This window comes from Dermacentor albipictus, chromosome 7 (assembly GCF_038994185.2).
Source record: "Dermacentor albipictus isolate Rhodes 1998 colony chromosome 7, USDA_Dalb.pri_finalv2, whole genome shotgun sequence".
NCBI classification, from domain to species: Eukaryota; Metazoa; Arthropoda; class Arachnida; order Ixodida; family Ixodidae; genus Dermacentor; species Dermacentor albipictus.
This window is the reverse complement of record NC_091827.1, coordinates 103,621,457-103,635,986: the sequence shown is the minus strand read 5'-3', so window position 1 is coordinate 103,635,986 and position 14,530 is coordinate 103,621,457. Positions and strand designations below refer to the sequence as shown.

Genomic DNA, 14,530 nt, shown 5'->3' with positions numbered 1-14,530 from the left:
CTCTTTGTTTGCAGGTATCTGATGTCCACACATTTCCAAGCAATGATGCGGGACCAGGCCTCTCTTCCTTGTAAACAGCACACAAGAACTCTTTTGAGGATTGATTTTAACACCATTTTTCTCTGCCCACCCTGACACCTTGTTCGAACCATGCTGTACCTGTCTCTCGCATACGGCGATGTTACATGATTTGAAGCCTATTTGAATGTCATCCACATAGACGGAATACAAAATGGCCGGGGTTAAGGAAGCACGAAGCGTTGTCATCTTAACAATAAAAAGTGTGCAACTGAGCACGCGTCCCAGGGGTACACCAGTGTCTTGTGTAAAAGGACGCGACAGCAGATTGCCGACTTTCACCTGGAAGGTAGGATTGGACAAGTAGCTTCTTATTACGTTGAGCATATTATCATGAATGCCCAATTAGGATAAGTCTCGCAAGATGCCGTATCGCCACGTTGTGTCGTACGCTTTTTCCATATCGAGAAATATCGAGAGGAAGAACTGTTTATGTATAAATGCGTCCCGGATATTTCTTTCAATACGTACAAGATGGTCGTGAGCGCCCTTCTCGGAAGCCACACTGATAGGGATCAAGCATTTTGTTCTGTTCAAGGAAATGGATCAGTCGCCGATTTATCATTTTTTCAAATACCTTACACATGCAAGTTGTGAGGGCTATCGGGCGGTAGCTTGCCACTGATGAAGGACCTTTGCCTTGTTTTAGAACAGGGATCACAATGGCTTCTTTCCATTTGGTCGGAAGGTACCCTGCGTCCCAGATAGTGTTGAAAAGTGTAAGTAGTGTCACTTGCGTGCCATTGTGTAAGTTTTTCAGCATTTCGTACATGATTCTATCAGATCCTGGTGCGGAGCTCTTGCATGCGCTCAAGGCAGCTCTCAATTCGGCAATACTGAAAGGACAGTTGTAAGGCTCATTCTCTCGACTTTTTCTTGTTAAAGGCTTACGTTCCTCTATTTCTTTATATATGAGAAAAGATTGCGAATAATTGTTTGAACTTGACAAGCTCTGAAAGTGCTCCGCAACTGAGTCTGCCTGATCTTGCAGTGTATCGCCTTGTGTATTTACCAGAGGGACTGAATATGTTTGTCGCCCTCTAATTCTATTTACCCTGTTCCAGACTTTGGCCTCGTCTGTAAACGAGTTATTGCTCGATAAATACTTCTGCCAGCTTTCTCTTCTGGCCAGTCGGCGGGTTCTCCTGCCTTGGGATTTTACTTGCTTAAAGTTGACTAGATTCTCTGCAGTGGGAGAAGCACGTAGCAACCCCCACGCTTTGTTTTGTTTCTTACGAGCGATCCGGCAGTCTTCGTTCCACCACGGGACCCGCCGTTTACATGCCAAGCCATGTGCTTCTGATATGCATTTAAATGCCATGTCTATAATGAAGGCTGTGAGATACTGCACAGCAGCATCAATTCCTAAACAAGACATGTCATTCCATGAGATATTAGTTAAGTTTCGGAACTTCTCCCACTCGGCTGTATCGATCTTCCACCTAGGAGCCTGTGGTAGACATTCGTTTTCTTTATGTGTTTTTAGCAGTATGGGGAAGTGGTCGCTTCCGTAAGGATTCTTGGTGACTTCCCATTCGAGTTCAGACAGTATACAAGGGGAAACTAGGCTGAGGTCAATTGAAGAAAATGTTCTGTTTGCGAGAGAATAATATGTGGGTGTCTTCTTATTCAGCAGACACGCACCGGACGAAAAAAGGAACTGTTCAACAAGGCGACCTCGCGCATCGATACGAGAGTCTCCCCACAGGCTGCTGTGCGCATTGAGATCGCCAAGAACAACATAGGGTTCTGACAATTGATCTATTAAGGAGTGAGATTCATGTTTGTTTAGTTGGTAATGCGGGGGTATGTAAAGCGAGCAAATGGTGATGAGTTTGTTTAGTAGGACAGCTCGAACCGCCACTGCTTCAAGCGGCGTTTGTAGCTGTAAAGGTTGGCACGCTATACTTCTATGAGTGACTATGGCAACACCACCCGATGACGCGACGGCATCGCGATCTTTGCGAAAGCTTAGATACTGTCGAAGAAAGTTTGTGTGTTTGTTTTTTGAATGTGTTTCCTGTAAACACAGCACTTTTGGATTGTATTTTTGTATAAGTTCCTGCACATCATCAAGGTTTCTGAGAAGACCTCTGACGTTGCATTGAATTATTTATGTATCCATATTGGGAGTTAATAGGTGCTGTGTGTACAGAAACAGAAGTAGTGATTATGGAAATTACAATGAATAAATTACAGAGCCCTTTCGAGGCCCTGTAACAGGAGTTTTGCTCTTTCTGGAGCGTTCGAGGGAGCCTCGCCGCTCCTTATGCGCTTGGGGTGCCGTGGGGATAGGTGTTGTGTCCATTGCCTCTTCTGAGGCGCCGGACACGTGCTCTTGCGAGCGAGAGGTTATCATGGAGAGTCCCGCCTTGGAGGGCGAGACCGCTGCGCCCACCAGCCCGGAGGTCGTTGGGGCTCCCTGGGGGATTTGGCTGCGCCGACCGTTGCCAGCGCTGACAGGGACCTGGGAGGTTGAGGCAGCCTCGGCTGCGCCCACCTTCGGTATCGATGGTTCCTTCTCCACGGTTGACGGAGCAGCGCTAGCTGCAACCGCCGCAGGGGCAGACGGCGTAACTGCCGACTCACTGCGTGTGGGTCGGACAGCCGCCGGAGGCCGTTGTGACGCTGCCCCCTGACGCGCCACTTCGGCAAAGCTTTTCTTGGGCAGGTATGAAACCCTTCTGCATGCCTCTTTGAAAGTGATATTTTCCTTGACTTTAATTGTAACAATTTCTATTTCATTCTTCCAGGATGGGCACGGCCGCAAGTACGTGGCGTGCTCCCCATCGCAGTTTACACAGCGGAGAGCATTCTCACAGGTTTCAGTGGTGTTTTCTTTGGCACTGCATTTAGCACAAGTTTGGCGGCCTCGGCAGCTCTGCGAACTGTGGCCGAAGCGCTGGCATTTGAGACATCGGAGTGGATTAGGCACGTAAGGCCTGACACGGAGCTTTATGTACCCGGCCTCGATTGATTCGGGCAGGACACTTGAATTGAAGGTGAGAATTAGGTGTTTGGTTGCAATTTCTTTACCATCGCGCCTCATCTTTATTCTTTTCACATTAACAAAATTTTGCTCATTGAAGCCCTCTAGGAGCTCTGCCTCTATCACCTGAAGCAGGTCATCATCTGAGACAACGCCGCGTGAAGTGTTCATAGTGCGGTGCGGAGTCACTGTCACTTGAACGTCCCCAAATGACACGAGACTGGATAACTTCTCAAATTGTTTCAGATTCTGGAGCTCCAAGAGGAGATCTCCACTTGCCATCTTTGTTGCCTTGTGACCTTGACCAAGAGCCTCAGTTAAGAACTTTGAAATTGTGCGTACTTGTGTGTCTGACTTTTCCGAGTGAATAACATGAAATCGTTGGAAGTTGGGTCTTTCACGACCAAAGAACTTCAATACATCTTCGGTGCGCCCTCTTTTCTGAGGGCGATCAAGGAGGGGTGGGAAGAAATTTGCCACAGGAGAACTTAATTTTCGGCAATAACGCCAGCCACCCACCATGGAGCCCAACAAGGCGAGGTTACAGGGACTGTAAAAACATGTCCTGCAAACGCCAGCTGTACATTATTACCATAACCAAATATGAGATAACCTATGTTGGTTATTCACACAAGGTTATCCCTTGCTGCCTGGAAATATTGGAACTAAACGGAAGCTAGGAGAAGACAGGAAAGGTGAAAAAGTGAGAGAAAGACGAAGGCTGGAGGGACAGACAGAAAAGAAAAGGCGACTACCAATTTCCCCCGGGTGGGTCAGTCCGGGGGTGCCGTCTACGTGAAGCCGAGGCCAAAGGGGTGTGTTGCCTCCGCCGGGGGGCCTTAAAGGTCCGAACACCCAGCATCGGCTCAACCCCCAGGATCCCCTTTTCCCCGGACACGGCTAAGCCACGCACGGGTAAAACGCGGGAGGTTCCAACCCTCGTGTGCTCGGGTACGTGGTGTCGCAACACACCAAACGCCTGTTGACGCAGACGCCCCTCCGGAGCTCCCCAATTGAGTCTGCCTGATCTCGCAGGATATCGCCTTGTGTGTTTACCAGAGGGAGTGAATATGTTTGGCGCCCTTTAATCCTATTGACACTGTTCCACGCTTTGGTCTCGTCTCTTAAACGAGTTAATACTCGATAAGAACTTCAGCCAACTTTCTATTCTGGCCTGTCGGCGCGTTCTCCTGCCTTCGGATTTTGCTTTTTTAAAGTTAATTAGATTCTCCGCAGTGGGAGAGGCGCGCAGCAACCCCCACACTTTTTGTACCTTACGGGCGGTCATACATTCGTCGTACCACCACGGGACGCGCCGTTTGCATGCTAAACCACTCACTTCGGATATGCATTTTGATGCGGCATCTATTATGAATGTTGTAAGATACTCCACCGCAGCATCAATTTCTAAAGAAGACATGTCAGCCCACGAGGTGCTAGTGAGAGTTCGAAATTTCTCCCAATCAGCTGTCTCAATCTCCCACCTCGGAGCTTGTGGAGGATACTCGTTTTCTTTAGGTGAGCTTAGCAGTATAGGGATGTGGTCACTGTCGTAAGGGTTGTCGGTAACTTCCCATTCAAGTTCAGGCAATACAGACGGGGAGACTATGCTAAGATCTATTGAAGAATAGGTTCTGTTTGCAAGAGAGTAATATGTGTGTTCCTTCTTATTCAACAGGCACGCACCAGAAGAAAAAAGGAACTGTTCAACAAGACGTCCTCGCGCATCTATACGAGGGTCGCCCCACAGGAAGTTATGTGCATTGAAATCGCCAAGAACAACATATGGTTCTGGCAATTCATCTATAAAGGACTAAAATTCATGTTTGCTTAGTTTGTAATGTGGGGGTATATAAAGCGAGCAAATCGTGATATTTTGTTTAGCAGAACAACTCGAACCGCCACTGCCTCAAGAGCAGTTCGTAGTTGTAAACGTTGACAGGCTATGCTTTTTAGAATTACAATGGCAACACCGCCCGATGATGCCACAGCATCATCGCGATCTTTGCGAAAAGTAACATACTGTCGAAGAAAGTTTGTGTATTTTGATTTTAAGTGTGTTTCCCTTAAACACAACACTTTTGGATTGTGTTTATGGATACGTTCTTGCACATCATCGAGATTCCTAAGAAGACCTCTGACATTCCATTGAATGATTTGTGTATCCATATTTAAAGAAAAATTGGTGCTGTGTTTACGGAAACGGAGGTGATGCCTTAGGTTACAGAGCTCTTTCGAGGCCCTGTAACGGGGGTTCTACCCTTTCTGGAGCGTTCGAGGGAGCCTCGCCGCTCCTTAGGCGCTTGGTGCGCCTTGAGAATAGGTGTAGTGTCCATTGCCTCTTGTGAGTTGCCGGACACGTGCTCTTGCGAGCGAGATGTTTCCCGAGAGAGTCCCGCCTTGGAGGGCAAGACCCCTGCGCCCACTAGCCCGGAGGTTGATGGGGCTCCCTGAGGGATCTGGCTGCGCCTGCTGTTGCCAGCGCTGGAAGGACGGGGAGGTTGAGGCAGCCTCGGCTGCACCCACCTTCGGGGTCGATGGCCGTCTGCTGTGTTGGCATAGCAGCGTTATCTGCAGCCGCCGAGGGGGCGGATGGCGTCACTGCGGCCTCACTGGGTGTGGGTCGACAGCCACCCGAGACCGTTGTGGCGCTGCCCCCTGACGCGCCACATCGGCAAAGGTGTGTTTTGGCAGGAAGGATACCCGCCTGCGTGCCTCTTTAAAACTTACGTTTTCTTTAAGTTTAATTGTAACTATTTCCTTTTCTTTCTTCCACGATGGGCACGACCGCGAGTATGCAGCGTGCTCCCCTTCACAGTTTACACAGTGGAGAGAGTTTTCACAAGTTTCAGAGGTGTGCTCATGAGCACTGCATTTCGCGCAGGTTTGGCGGCCTCGACAGCTCTGTGAACTGTGACCGAAACGCTGGCATTTGAAGCAACGCAGGGGATTTGGAACATGTGGGCGAACACGGAGCTTGATATAGCTGGCCTCGATGGCCTCGATGGACTCGGGCAGAACACTTGTGCAAAAGGTAAGTATCAGGTGTTTGGTCTGAATTTCCTTGTTTTCACGCCTCATCTTAATTCGCTTAACGTTGATGACGTTCCGCTCGCTGAAGCCCTCCAAGAGCTCAGCCTCAGTCAGCTCCAAGAGATCATCATCGGAGACTACGCCACGGCTGGTATTCATAGTACGATGCGGTGTTACTGTTACTTTGGCGTCACCAAATAATACTAGATTGGGTAGCTTTTCACATTGCTTTAGGTTGCGGAGCTCAAAAAGGAGATCACCGCTTGCCATTCTGGATGCTTTGTAACCCGTACCAAAAACTTGGGTCAGAGACTTGGACACGAGGAATGGTGAGATTGTTCGAACGGGTTTGTTTGGTGTTTCAGAGTGGGCTACATGGAATCGAGGAAAAATTTCTTTTTGACGGGCAAAAAATTCTAAGACATCATCGGTGCGCCCCCTCTTCAGGGAGCGATCAGGTAGTGGGGGAAAGAAGAAGCCATAAGAGATTGTGATTTCGGCAGTAACGCCAGCCACCCACCGTGGAGTCCTTCAAGGGGACGCTGCAGGGCCTGTGAAACACGGCCTGCAAACGCCAGCTGTACATTACGACTATAACCAAATATGAAATAACCTAGGTTGGCTATTCACACAAGGTTAACCCTTGCCGCCGTGGAGAAAGGAAGTAACTGGAAGAGAGAAGAAGACAGGAAAGATGAAAAAGTGAGAGATAAAGGCGAAGGTTTGAGGAGAGAGAGAGACAGTAAGAGGCGACTGCCGATTTCCCCCGGGTGGGTCAGTCCGAGGGTGCCATCTACGTGAAGCAGAGGCCAAAGAGATGTGTTGCCTCTGCCGGGGGGCTTTAAAGGTCCAAACTCCCAGCATCGGCTCAACCCCCAGGATCCCCCTTTCCCCGGACACGGCAAAGCCGCGCACGGCTACACATGGGAGGGTCCAACCCTCGTGTGCTCGGGTACGGGGTTGTTTAAATACCATTCCATAAACCTCGCTACACTTGTTTCGTGCCAAGAAAAAAACTTAGTTTACTGGAAAATTGCATCTGAAGGTTCCGAATACCTTTGTCGCAATTCAAGTCTTCCGCCACCGCACTGAAGGTGTGGTGACGTTGCGTACTCCGTCACCACCCTTTGCTGCCTTCGGTGGGTAAAACGGCACCAGACAGGTGGCGGAACCGAGCCAACACAAATCGATGGAGTCGCCACTGCAGCTTCTTTTTGGTCAAGTGGCGTTAACCATTTTGGCATCCCATGACATGACATAGAAGTTGAATTATCTGTTACTCACAGTTTGTGAGAGTTTCGCGCGCAAGCGTCACCAGCGCAACACTACGCAACAACTAAACCACTGAAACGCCAAAGCGTGGGCTGCGCGTGGTCGAGCGAGAACAAAACCTTAAGATCGCCTACGTTGTTGTCAAGGGTAATTTGAATTAGTTCTTTTTTCTCGAAAGTAAATAGAACTCGACAACTAGCATTTTATTTCATCTTATAATACAATACAATGATGTCTTTTGCAACGAGTGGTTGATTGCTTATCACAGAATTTAACAGAGGAGTGCTTTCGTCCTCGGGCATGAACTTAAATGTCTCGAAGGAGTATGCAGTCATGTCCTGAATTTTCCTGAATTTCACTATTATTAAGTTGGATATTAAGGTTCGCGATAATATTGATGCCTTAGAATTTCTCGAGCAGTAATCTATCACTTCAGCTTGGCCTAATGTTTGCCTTTAGTGTCTATTTAGGCACATTGGAGAACCGCAAAGAGACCCTATAAAGCAGGGCGCAATTGTTTTCGTGTTGCGCTTCAGGCAATCATTGCAAGAAGACCTTATTTCTGTATGACCAATTTTCCAAATCATTGACGTTCAAAACAAGGTTATTAAGTGTCTTAGTAAAGTTACTGTGAAGCTGCTTATATTTGTCATTTATGCTTCAGATGGTTGTGTTATCCATCACAGGAAAGGACGCATTTCATTCCCTATTTGCGCAGACTTGTCTTTTCACAGAGCACATTCAAGGACATTCACACGAGATTCGAACGCCTCGAAACGTGAATCAACAGCCTGTCAGAGTAAGCTAATGTCAGAAGTTTTCACCAACAAGCAGTCACGCAAACGCATGGCCAGTTGAAAGTTTGTGGCTATCTACAGTACAATCAACATTGGATGTATTTGTTCAAGCGGCATGCGTTCAACCGCAGTTCAGGTTCCTTCCAGGTCGCGCACTATTAGCAGTAGAACTGTGAGGGCCATGATTGGGCTCAATATCGCCGCTTAAAAGGAAGCCTTCGAAGAAATTTAGTATAAGAGAAGATAAGATAAAATGGTCAAGGTCATAGCTTCGTGGGCGAGGAAACAGCAACACGCAACGGTCATCGTAGCGAAAAGAATAAGCATATTTAAGGTATCATACCTTCGGGAAAAAAAACGGTTCAGCATCGTGAACACGTTGCTGCCTCGCCCAGTGAAAAAAATGAGTTTCTTGTACCTTGACAGCCAAAAGTACCGTGGTCACACGGCTGCGAAGTGCGGAACTTGGAAAATCGTAGGTGACGTCTCCAACGTCAAGTCCAGTGTCGGTCTGATGGGTACCGGCAAACATGTTGATCAGCGAGCCGAGATTACCATTCAACAGCGATATAAGCGTGCTTTTGCCGAAGGGATTCGAAATGCGCGTGCGCAATGGTAGCACAAGAAGTGACAGTGGTCAGTGAGGAAAAGGGCTCCTGCATGGTATGCTCGCTCGGGATAGCATGACTTAGACATACAAGAGGCTGCGTGAAAAGAGGATGACAGTTTAGCATAGTGTATACGTTGGTGCTGCGCCCACTGCGGGTCACCGCCCGGTGCGTGCGTGTTTGGGTATGTAGGTTTCATGTCACGAGAATAGACTAAAACCAGAATTGAATAGTTTACCACATGTAGACCAATGTTACAGTGAAAAAACATGTGACATGGTCAGTTAAGTGTCAGGAAATTGCAGTTAGCTATGCTTTTTTGGGGCATCGTAGTGTAGATTTCAGTGGAAGCAATATATTCTTGCACATTTTGTAACCCTTTCTGGTCGACCACATGGGTAAAATCGTGGTTCAAGAACTGTTTTTAAAAGCGTTCTTCGCCAAGAAGCAGTGCCCGCTTCTCCTCTTGTCGGCAGTGAGAACAATGATAGGCTCCCCTAACTAACCCTTCAGAGCGAAGAAATGCGTGTACATGTTGATCTTGTCTGAGGCAGAGATACCACAGCTATTTGGTATGGGCTCAGCTTATTCGGCCTCGGAGATGATTTTCCGCTAACTATATGGCTGGTCTTTTCTACGTAGGAGCTTCAGCATCTCTTGGCAACTTACACACCCGCAATAACGGAGATCCGTATCTTGGCATTCCCCAAATTGACGGCTTCTATATTCTGAAGCAATTCTGGAGTTCTCCGAATATGTCATTGTGTTCTGCCCGTGCTTGCAATTTTCAATTAATCGCCTGCATAGCTAACCTGTCTAGCACAGATGTAACGGTCAACGGTTTATATGAGTGCATTCTATCCTTTTCTCTTCTACCTTGATGAATTAAATTCATAGTACTTCATCCCCAAATTTCCTGTATTTGGCTATCACGTAAGCTGCTTCTACAGGTTTAAATGGAGCGTGATTACATTTCGCGGCTCGTCCATGAATAAGCCTAACGGTAACACCGTCTGAAGCTGTGGCCGTGCGTTAGAACAGCTTGTACTGAGCGTACCGCCGCGTTTTCGTCGTGATGCAGCGAAGTGGTGAACTACGCTCGAGATGGGTCGGTCAGCACACCTACTCATCTAGCCGCCATAATTATATGCACGAATTGATGATGCATGATTAGGCCACACAAAAAAAAAGGAGTTTCACATTCCACGTTCTTTCCGCCATTAGTACACCGCTACTGGTTAAAAGCTAGGGGCCGCGCCCATTTCAGCTGTCTCTCAGGTGACGTCGCAAAACAGCCACATCAAAGGAGCGTGTGCGTGCTAAACAGCCATTTATATAGGAAACAAATTTGTATTTTAAAGGTATAAAAGTTGGCCGGTCGGCGATTGCTCTGGCACTCTCAACTCGGAGCTGCAGAGATTCCTCCACGTATAGTAAAAATGTTCGGTGGAAAAATGTAACATTATCGAGCCCTTCCGGCCAGATATGACATCGCTCTTCCAACGCTACCTTGCGGAGGATTTATTTTAGCGACATTTTGAATCTTCCGTTGCGTGTCACCGGGACACTTAACCGCCAAGCGCAAGATAAGCAAGGGTACGCAGAACAAGCACAGCCCACCTCACCCGATTACGTGCTTTAGCGGCGCTAGATTCAACCCACCTAAACTATCACGTTTGCGCTCTCTTTGCCTACTGCTAGCCAATTAGATAAAAATAGTTGTCAAGGTAGGCAACGCAGTTGGCTTGGAAGCAAAGTAGACTCCTTTGAACGAGGAGGGCATTGTACGAACAACCCTACGGGCCACCGTCCAGTGCTTGCGCAGTTGAGTGCGTAAATTTGAAGCCACGAGATTGCAATAAAACCGAATTTCAATATTTTTGCAAGATATTGCCCAATGTCATGGAAAAGACATGCGGCATCGTCAGCTAACTACCAGTGGGAGTAAACACGTTTCTTGTATTATATATTTTACTCGTACTGTAACCTGCAAAAGAACAGTAATTGTATATACATTCCACAAACTTGCCATTGTCATACTACAAGCTTGCTTAGACATTCAAGTGACCATAAGCGCCACACTCTAAAGCGGATAAATAATTTTGCGTTTGCTGGTAAAATCTTTCTATGATAAAGTGACGGAATCTGCAGAATATCGCACTGAAGAAGTATACAACAGTCTCTCGTTATTTTTATTCTCCTACTATCCAAACACGCAAAAATAACGATCACGTTTATTTATTTTTTTTCCTGCTTACGTTGTCCAGCATTTGCAGGAGCGCTAACCTGTTCTGCAAATTTTGAAATACCTTCACGGACATTGCCAAGTGCAAACGGAGAAAAATACCAGTCCAAAACACTTACTTTTGGGCGAATGGACTTTACGCCATGTAAGATAGATTTCAAGTCTTTTCGCACTTGCAGTCAAAAAAGTTTAGACTAGTTGGACCGTGGACAAAGAGTTTCGAAATGACATGCCCTTGGTGCTTGCATTGAGCAGTGCTTCAATGTCACTGCTGTATCTTTATTTGAGCGTCGCAATCATAGCTTACGACTCCATGGGATCAATAAGTGCATTCCACCTACGGCTATTTGGAATTTTAGATGAGCTCTTCAATTCAGGTGGAGGAAGCACTCTTGAACCAGCTAATGGGCAAACATTTCGCAACGCCGTAGCGTAAAATGACTGCGAAAAGAAACCATATTGCGTTATTTTCATTAAAATAGCCAAATAATAATTTTACACTTAGTATAACGCGTGAAAAGGCCTGATGGCGAACCCCACCATGTACCACAAGGTTCCAAAAGAAATCTGTAAAAGATTTTTCGTACCTGGAAACTTCACACTTATTGAACATGCTTTTGTCTGTCGATCGACCCAAGAAGCACCGCGTCCTTTCCGGCCTGGTAGCGTCCTCCGACATATCTTAGCGCAATCGCGAATCGATCCCTATATTGAACTAAGGGAGCAGCGACAGACAGAGTCAGATCTGCAGGAAGCAGCAAAGCGCCAGAAGGATTCCTTATACAGCAGTGTGACATCCACAACATTCAAAGCTATGTACTATTTCTAGAACCGGCGCAGTTTGAGGGAGTTTTGTAGTGGAGTCTGCCATATAGCAACGGAATGATTGGGAAATTGCTTATGTATGGGAGGCACCAAAAGAGCAAAAGACACAGCGCCAAAAATAAAAGGCGCGTACGTACAAAAAAAAAAGAACCATATGTACTCAAAGGACCGGGCAAACGAGTTCTCTTTATGATGAGGGCTCTTTGACGAGGCATTGAGCTCAATTTCGAAAGGGGTGTGTACTTTATTGCAAAGAGTAATAGCGCAGGAGACCTGTATTAAAAGGCTGCTCTGACAAAGTTTCTGTTTGCAGGCAGCTGCTCACCAAAACTTGCAGCGGAAAACATATTTACAAAACAAAGGCAACTCGCGATGGCTGTCAGCGGTAATGCGTGAGAATTGAATCAATATAGCAAGAGAATGTATTGCCGCCATCGAGACGAGTTACCAATGAGGAGTGTAGTGCAGCAATACTTCTCTTTCGCAATACCTTGTTAACACTCGGTGCCATCAGGCACCGCTGCCGCAAGGTCTGGCCTCCGAAATGTATGGCATGCCGGTGCGTGCGAACGCTGACGAAAGCGTCATGCGGCAACCGGGCTCATCTGTAAAGGCCAAACTACACGTACGCGTGCCGGCGCGCGAAAGCTCGCGCCCACGCGCCATGCGTTTGCCGCGTCTCACGGGTAACGGCGCTTAGAACCTACAAGACGCGCCTCAGTGCGCGCCCACTTGGCTGACTACTTTCGCCTTGGCAAACATCCTTTAGTATTTTTTGTGAGGCAGCCACAGCGCCGATATTAGTATGATGAAGAGATTGGGTCTCGCGCCACGCTTCAACGTGTACGATCTTCCCGGTGTCTACTGCGCACGCGCGAGTTGTGCGGGCGCGAGTTCCTGCGCGCTAGCAAGCATAGGTGTCACTTGGCGTTTTAAGCTTCTTTCTTGACACTTTGCGCCATCTAGTGCCACTGCAGAGAAGTCCACGTGTGACTTATGAGACAAGTGGCGCGGCGAAGCGGTGCATTGCGAAATGTTTCCTCGCTTGCCACACACACAGTGGCACATACTCAGTGACCCAAGCTGCCGAGAGATTAATTGAAGAGCTGCCAATATCCAGCGCATTCAAAGCGCAGCACGTGAAAACGTTGGCGTGAAAGACGTAAATTAAAGTAGCACATAGTGCAATTCTGGCACACGCTGCTAGACCAACGGGTTGCTGCCCTTGAGCAACCCTTGTGATCCGTTTGCCCGGAGTTCAAAGAAAAATGGTTGCGTGTACCACAATTTTTTTTCGGATTGTCTTAATACAAAACCATTCCACTAAAATTCAGTTTTTTTTGTTTTCTTTTGTTTATGAGGCCATTAGGTTTAGACGATTTTCGTTTACTGAGATTCTACTGTATACTGCTCAACAAGACGGACAACCCGGCTTGTCTTTATCATTCATCCATTCATGTGGGATTTAAAACGATAATTCAAAATCCATAGACACAAACGCTTTATCAAGCAAAACTAAATTGTGCCGTTTAAAGCACCCTTCTTCAGCCAAAATGATGCCGTTGGAGTGGACTGTATGAAAATTCCATTACATTTCTCAGAAAACTCTGCACCATTGTATATGATGACCCCCACCGCCTACCGGTAACTTGAAGTTGTTCTAAAAACTATGAAGTAATTTACTCCCACACTCTAAAATCCGTAAACGCTGCAACTTCCTTTCAGTAATACCAACCAACACGGGATTCTTCTCATATTTCACATTTATTTTATCGCGCTCGCCATTTTAAGAACTAGAACTCAACCGAATGCGTCCTTTCTGAACTTCGATACAGCGTTTGCAAAAAACCCACAAAAAACTATAGGTAAGACCGTGAAAGGCTCTTACCTGAAATCTCTTGCGATTCACTAGTTAAAGGTTTTTCAGGGAAATCAATAAAATTCGCTATTCATGAGATCAGTGACACCTCTCGGTCAAACACTTTCATGCATACCCTACGGAATGATCTGTGGCTTTGAGGTGCCATGCAGAAAGGCCTGAGTTTGGCGAAGTCCGCAATATCCGCGAGTTCTGGCGACGCGCTTAGATGAAAAAAAAAGAACTAATTGTATAAGGACAAATTCAGCCATTGTGTTACCTCCTATGGGGACGAAAAAGGAGGAGTCACGTTGTGAAATCATTCGTACCTTGTTAGAATGATTTATCTTTCCATCCAGTTCATTACCTATCAAACAAGTAATTGAAAAAAAAATGTTGTCCTTTAATGTTTTGAAAGGAAAGAAAGGGTTGGCGTGCGAATATGCCACGTCCGCAGTGTTCTCATTCGACGGTATGGTATGCAGAACTTCATTTAGGTCCTGAGGGATCAGTCTGCAACGGATGGGGGCCACCCCCACGTCGGGACAGATAGGCCGAGCCCCTCTGCCGTTACACGGGCCCTCTGGACAGCCCTGATTTGGTCCCCCAGTACTTCCCCGTTCACCAACCACTCCCCCGTTCACCAACCACCACTGTTGACCAAAGCCGCGCCAAAGCATGTGTTCTAAATCGAGCAAACCCACACACTAACTACAATAGACTGAAGTCGCGCAGTCCAAATTGATTTTACTCATGACGACCGGCTTTGGGTACGTTCGTGTTTGCAGAAGCCTTAATGTAACCCCCTGTGGCGTATTTAATTTA

The 14,530-nt window shown here is 47.0% G+C and overlaps 1 long non-coding RNA gene across 1 annotated transcript in view; it reads right to left on the bottom strand.

Moving 5' to 3' along the window:
- The window catches only part of LOC135913987 (uncharacterized), a 210,248-nt gene extending 198,014 nt beyond the window's left edge, over positions 1 to 12,234 (bottom strand). Inside the window, exon 1 of the long non-coding RNA XR_010568187.2 lies at positions 11,610 to 12,234. This is a non-coding gene — a long non-coding RNA (uncharacterized lncRNA). The remainder of the gene's footprint in view (positions 1 to 11,609) is intronic.
- Between the last annotated feature and the right edge of the window lie 2,296 nt (positions 12,235 to 14,530).